This window comes from Chinchilla lanigera, unplaced genomic scaffold, assembly GCF_000276665.1.
Source record: "Chinchilla lanigera isolate Chin_1 unplaced genomic scaffold, ChiLan1.0 scaffold00117, whole genome shotgun sequence".
In the NCBI taxonomy this organism is placed as follows: domain Eukaryota; kingdom Metazoa; phylum Chordata; class Mammalia; order Rodentia; family Chinchillidae; genus Chinchilla; species Chinchilla lanigera.
In genome coordinates this window covers 4681115-4687681 of record NW_004955518.1, presented here as the reverse complement: position 1 = coordinate 4687681, position 6567 = coordinate 4681115, and the positions used below count along the sequence as shown (strand labels likewise).

Sequence of the window (6567 nt, the reverse complement as noted above, 5' to 3'; positions counted from 1 at the left end):
TTTTTTTTGGTTTTTCTCCGGTACCGGGAACCGAACTCACGACCTTGCGCTTGCCAGGCAGGCGCTTTGCCGCTGAGCTAAATCCCCAGCCCCGTAGCAGTTGTGTTTTTAAGTAGCCCTATCTTCCTAAATTGAGGACTAGAAGTCTACCTGAGAATAATTCCTCTACAGATTAAAATAAAAATTTAGTAAGAGAAGCATTTGAAAATGTGTTAGCATTTAGATAATGATGCAAGATATTTTGTGAATATAGGTGAGTATTCTACTGTCTATGGAAGTGTAGAAGTTGAAGAAGATAACAGTTTCAACAGATGATAGGAACCTGAGCTTTTGGCTCAGACACCTGCTTCCCTGCTCATACAATTCAGGAAAAGATATGCTGTCTTTCTAATCTTCAGTTTCCCTATTTATAAAGTGGGGACAAAATATCCGCATTTCATAGGATTATGAACATAATCCATTTAGATAACTATCTAATTTCCCAGCTATCAAATGTAGAAAACAATACTTCTAAGGTTATTTATTATTATGATTATGATTATGATTAAATAGCACAACAAATGTAAAAAGTACTTGACTGAGTACTGGGCTTGTAGTCCAGGCTGACAAATATTAGTAAGTACAATGAAAGCAATAATGAATCTAATTCTTCAGGAGAGAATGTACTAAGCACTGTCTTACACCTATCATCTGAATTAATCCTCATTACTGTCCTATCATGCATCATTCCCATTTTGCAGAACCCAGACTGTCTGGCTCCAGAACTGGCCCTGTTAGCCACTAAGTGATGATTATGATCATGACGATGACGACGACGACGATGATGGTGGTGGTGATGGTGGCGGTGAAATCTGGATGATGACGCTTCAGTGTCAAGCACCTAGCAGAATGCTTGCCGGTGTTATAATGCTAGTATTATGATAAAGATCATATCCTAACACTTTTGGTATTATTTAAGCTTATTTTCTCTATTTTAGATGTATAGGAAAGAGGAGAATAAGGATTTCTCTGAGATAGTTAACTCTGCTTGAGAGTAGTGAATAATCTACTAGCCCAATGCCTTAAAAATAGGTGATACTTTCTTGTTTTCCTTCCTTGTAACCTTATTTGTTACAGCCTTTCCCAATATATATATTTTTAAATTTCTTTTGAAAGCTGAAAGCAAAACTGGTCTCCTAGGGCTCTGGTTTTCGGCAGGAGCCTTTCCTTAATGCTAAGCCTAGTTCTAATACAGGTTGGTGCTGCGTGACACTGTGAAAGGACACAGTAGTGGGTCTGACTTCTCTCCTTAAGGCTGATCTTATAAACATTCATGCCATTTACTTTAAACAGTGTTTCTAAAAGTAACTACAGCATGGGGCCCGATGTACACCAGTCGAAAGATTAACTGATGCAAGTTCATCTATTTAATTAAGTGCCTTTTGTATCCCTTTTGAGTACTGTGAATCTTCAGGTGGTCTCTGCTGTTGTCCTGTATTCTCACCCACAGTTTGACGTGCCTGATCTGGCTTGCAAGCTTCTCCAGGCTTCTTCCTCACCGCCTCCTACCTGTTCATTCCTTCTCCATCAAGCACTTGCTCTTCTCTGCGTGCACCACACTCCTCCTTCCCTCTGCGCACCTTACTTGCTGTTCCTGGGCCTGGTTCCCTAACCACCTGGGAAATTCCTCAGTGCTTCTCAAGAAGGAACTCAAATGTTACATTTCCATGAAGCCTTTTCTCACCTGTCCCATATAATCACATTGCAAACTTCTCTATGAAACATTCCTTGTCTGAAGGCTGGGGAATATATGTATATAAAATGGTTGGTTGGCGTACATCAAGAACTGAAGTAAATGACTGATTAAATTATACTACTTTCAGTCTTACCTTAGTTCAAGTCCCATCTGTCATTACCTCCCCCCTCTGAACTGCCCATTTCAGCCCTCAGCTGGCTGCTGCCCCACTCTGAAGCTCAGAACCCATCTGGCAGTTTTTCAGTTGTGTCAGTGCCCAGAGCTGTGAGCACTTGGGAAGTGGGTGAGGGCAGAACATTCATTCAGTGTCATGTTATTTACTTAGTTTGTATAAAATCTTATGCTATTTTATCCTACATAACTGCACACAGATTTAAAGCACAGGCTTAATTCCTCCATTCCATAGATCTTGAAATTTAGCATCCAGTTAATTTTCTTGAAGATCTTTCTTCTTAGAAAGGGTAGAACTTTTCCTCATCTCCTGACACAGTTTAGATCTTTTTAAAAGTGAGGCTTTCCAAAGAGACCAAAAAGTGGCTGCTTTTGTTGCAGCCTTAAGAAATACAGGTACTGAGTTTGATTTTTAGGGCTCTAAGAAGAATTCAACAACTACTAACCTCACCTGCTACTACTGCCAAAAGCCAGGCCACTTTAGGAGGGACTGCCTTAAGAGGCCCCCCACTGGGCCTTGACTGCAAAGGTGGCCACTGGAAGTGAGACTGTACTCTGAGGTAGACGCCCCAGAGCTCAGACTCATCTTCCCAGCTGGTCTAACAAGACTAAAGGGCCCTGGGCACTCTGCCCTCTCCCTTTGGCTGAACTGTCATCTCCACCTGTCATCTCCATGGAGGAGCCGTATAGGAGACTATAGGAGAAAAGAATGTCCTATTGCTGGACATTGGCCCATGTCTCTTGGTTCTTCCTCTCAATCCTGGCCTTCCTTCCAGCCATCAAACCTCAATAAGGAGTCACCAGATAAAAGGTAACTCACTTAAGCTATAGCTGGATAACTTTCTCTACACCTATCCCTTTTAGCTATGTCTAAGAGTCCAGCTCCCATCCTGGAGAGAGATATTTTATCCTGTCTAAATACTCTAATATATATACCCAGGTTGCCAACTAATCAAAATGATGCTTAGACTGGTTTTACAAATACAATATATATTGTTGACTGTGTATAATAACTTGAGCTTTTCACTGGTCAAAAATGTGTTAACTGTTATAATCTGTTTCTCATAAGTCATCAATATTTTGGAGATAATTATAGCTAAAACTGGAGGGATTTAAAACAAAATATCAGTCTCCACCAATAGTGGTGTCTAAGAGCCAGTGGGTTACAATTGCTAGTCCAGTCCCTTAAGAACAGTTTCTAGACTTACTGGCAGGTTGATTTCACTCATATTCCAAAGAGTAAAGGAGTTTAATACTTACTAGTCTGGGTAGATACCTTCACAAACTGGGGGAAACCTTTCCTTGTAGAAGAGAAAAGGCATAAGAGGTGATAAAACTTTTAGTCTCAGAAATCATCCCCAGAGTCGGACTTCCTAAGAGCTTACAGAGTAATGATGGGCCTTCTTTTAAAGCAACAGTCACACAGCGTGTCTCTCAGGCACTGGGCATTCTCTAACACCTCCACTGTGCATGGAGGTCACAACCATCAGGAAAGGTAGAAAAAAAGAATGAGACCCTAAAGAGACATCTTCACAAATGGCCTCAGTCGCCTCACTTACTACCTTTAGTTCTCATCAAAATAAGAAATGCACCTCAACTTCCAGGCCTCAGTCCGTTTGAAATGCTTCATGGACACCCTTTTCTCCCTAAAGATTTTCTCTTTGCTAGAGAGGCAGATGCCTTACTGGAGAATGTCACCTCACTGGCTAAATTCCAACAGACTCTTCAAACAGCTAGTGGAAGCTGAGCCTAAAGAAAAGGGAAATCCCATATTCCACTCGAGACTTAATACTGGTAAAGTCTCTTCCCTCATCCTCTCCTTCCCTAGGACCACCTCAGGAAGGAGCATACACCATGATCCTGTCAACTCCATCAACTGCTGAGGAAGCAGGCCTGGACTACTGCATAGACCACACCCAACTCAAGTCCGGGGAACCAGAGACTGTCACTGAGTGTGAGCACTATTATCGGAATACTCCTGTGAACCCACAGAAGACTTAAGATTCTTGGTCAAGAAAAAAACAAAGCCTTCAGATAAGCAATCTAAGATGTTACTCTTAGCCCTTTTACTCATCACTTTACCACTTAAGGGACAATGCAATGCCTTTCTAAGGTGGGCACAAGAATATGCAGACTCATTACAACAAAGAGCTCACTGGATATGTGGCTCGCTCCTCTTGTCAAGCATATCAGGACTTCCCCGGTGGGTATCCCCACTCCAAGGGGGTCACTGGAATAAACTACAAGACTGTATTGATGAGTTACAAAAGAGTTCAATGGTTCATAGTTTAGCCCACCATTATGAAGTAGCTGAGGGGCCTATAAACTATACTCTCAATGGTACTGGACACAATAGGATATTTTCTAACAATGCCGCTGAAGCCTCTTTAAAGGCTCTAGTAGGACCCCTATTAAGTAAAAGCAAGGGTCCTATCCTGAGGGCCAACAACCACAGATATCAAGATGGTTATTTTCAGATATGGGATGATTATCTATGCTTAGCCCCCACCATAGGACATCTTAATAGAAAGGCCCTCTTATGTTGGGAATGGAAGAATCACTTCTATTCTCATTGGCCTAACTCTACTAAATACTCGGGATGGACACCCCCTCAACAATGTATACACACAATAACTTCACAGGCTGAAGATTGGTTTGCAACAAACTGCCTTAATTGCCCCAGAATTAGATGGGAAGCCCCCAGTGGCACTCACTGGTGCTGTGGAACCAATTTATGGCCTTGGCTACCCCTCTGGATGGATAAGAAGATGCATGCTGGGATGTGCATAGTTACAAGGCAGAAGTGTCAAAAGTACTGACAAACCTGCAAACTTGCCTCACCTACAGCACTGATGATCTAGAAGTATGTTTCACTGGTATGACCATTTGGCTTCCATCTTTACCCCTTCCCCAGGGTTAAAGGATCGAGGCCTTAACTAACTACACTCACTGGGCCTTAAGTGATACTGTGGCAGGTCTCTCTCTAAGTGAAGAATTAGAATTAATGAGGCAAGCCATCCTCCAAAATCGGATGGCATTCTAACAGCAGTCCAAGGGAGTACTTGTGCAATTACAGAAGCTGAATGTTGTGTGTCATTCCTGATCCTTCTGCTAATGTCTCAATAGCTGTTCAAGATATTAGACAACAGGTTAATGACATGACAGATTTTGAAATTCCCTGAACCTTTTCCTTATCCTCTTTATGGAAAGCTACTACTGGCTCCTCCTGGTGGAAAATCTTGTTGGCCATATTCATAATTATCCTGTTGATTTTATTATTTGGCTTATGCATACTTAACTGTTTCTGTGGCCTTGTTTCCTCCAGACTTAAAGTTGTACATCTACCCAAGACAAGAATGTCTGGTGTCTATCGAGGACCTACAGATAGACCCTCTGTGGAATATCTTTGACTGCGATCACAACTACACCCTCTTCAGCTAGAAGTTGCCAGATTAGTCTTTGCTCCCTGTCCCCTCATGGCTGTTAGGGGTATTTCTTCAGAGGGGAAAATATTACAGGTAGCTAAGTTAGGTAGAAATATTGTAGGCAGTAGGATAGGGCTGAGCCCTCAAGAGGTCAATGCAGAAGACAACTGTGGCTAGAGGTGTATTCACTGAAAGGCCAGGTTTCAAGACAGAGAACTACCTACCCATATACTTCCCCTAGGGATGAATAGCAGAGATTGATATGCTAAGTAGGCATCAATCACCTTGGGGTGAGGACCAAACCTCCTCACTCACCCCTTCCAGGAAAGTCCTTGTCTGTCCCAAGCTCGCTTGCTATGTGACTTGTTTCCCCATTTGATCCTCATTTTATCAACACGACCCTTGCGACTATAACTGTATACTTGCTGGTTCACTATAGTTTTGTCCCACCTCACTCCCATCCTATGATTTGCCATTGGATCAATATTACCTAAGTGACTATACTTGTAATTTTATTGATTAATTCCCACCTTATGCCTGCCTCACCTTGTGGCTTTGCTCAGTAAACCCTTGAGAAGAGGGGTTTCCAGGACCCCTTCTGTCCTTCTCAGACAGAAGCTTTCTTTCTTTCAATAAATTCCTCCTACTCTTAAAAAAAAAGTGAGGCTTTCCCAGAGTAAAAGGCTTTCCCATTGTTTTGGGTAAAACAATGGATTAAAACTGTATCATAGAACTTCTAACTCCCAATATCTTTTCAAAAAACAATAAAAATTTGATCAGAAGAAGAATTCCAAACAAGAACCAAAGAGGGAAAGGGTAAAACTGAAGGTAAGCAGCTTCAAATACTTCATGGAAAAGAAATACAAGATGTCCAGGCCTAGGTAAGAGATATGTCATGGTGTGGCTCCCACCCTTCCCTTCTGTCCTGAAATGAGGCTTCGCTTTCTTCAGGCAAAATCAACTTCTTCATGTCTGCTTTTAGGGAATATTTCGCCCTTCCTTAACTATTTGTGCAAATTGACAGAAGTAACAGTCTCTGCTTAGGAAACACTGAAGGGCCTTAACCCATATTTTTAGGAGCAACAGCAGTATCAGCTGGTTCTAAAGCAACAATAGTGTGAAACTGCCAAAGCCAGGCAAAGCGGGGCCCAGCGGAGGGAGGAAGAGGAAGAGCCAGAGGGGCACAGAGGGCACCGTGGGTGACCCAGGGTGCTTTCCTGCTTCTTCTAGGACAGC

At 42.2% G+C, this 6567-nt stretch overlaps 1 protein-coding gene across 1 annotated transcript in view; it reads right to left on the bottom strand.

Annotated features, from left to right (window-relative positions):
* Vwa8 (von Willebrand factor A domain containing 8) overlaps positions 1-6567 on the bottom strand; it is a gene marked incomplete at its 5' end in the record, with an annotated part of 371699 nt that overhangs the window by 35798 nt on the left and 329334 nt on the right.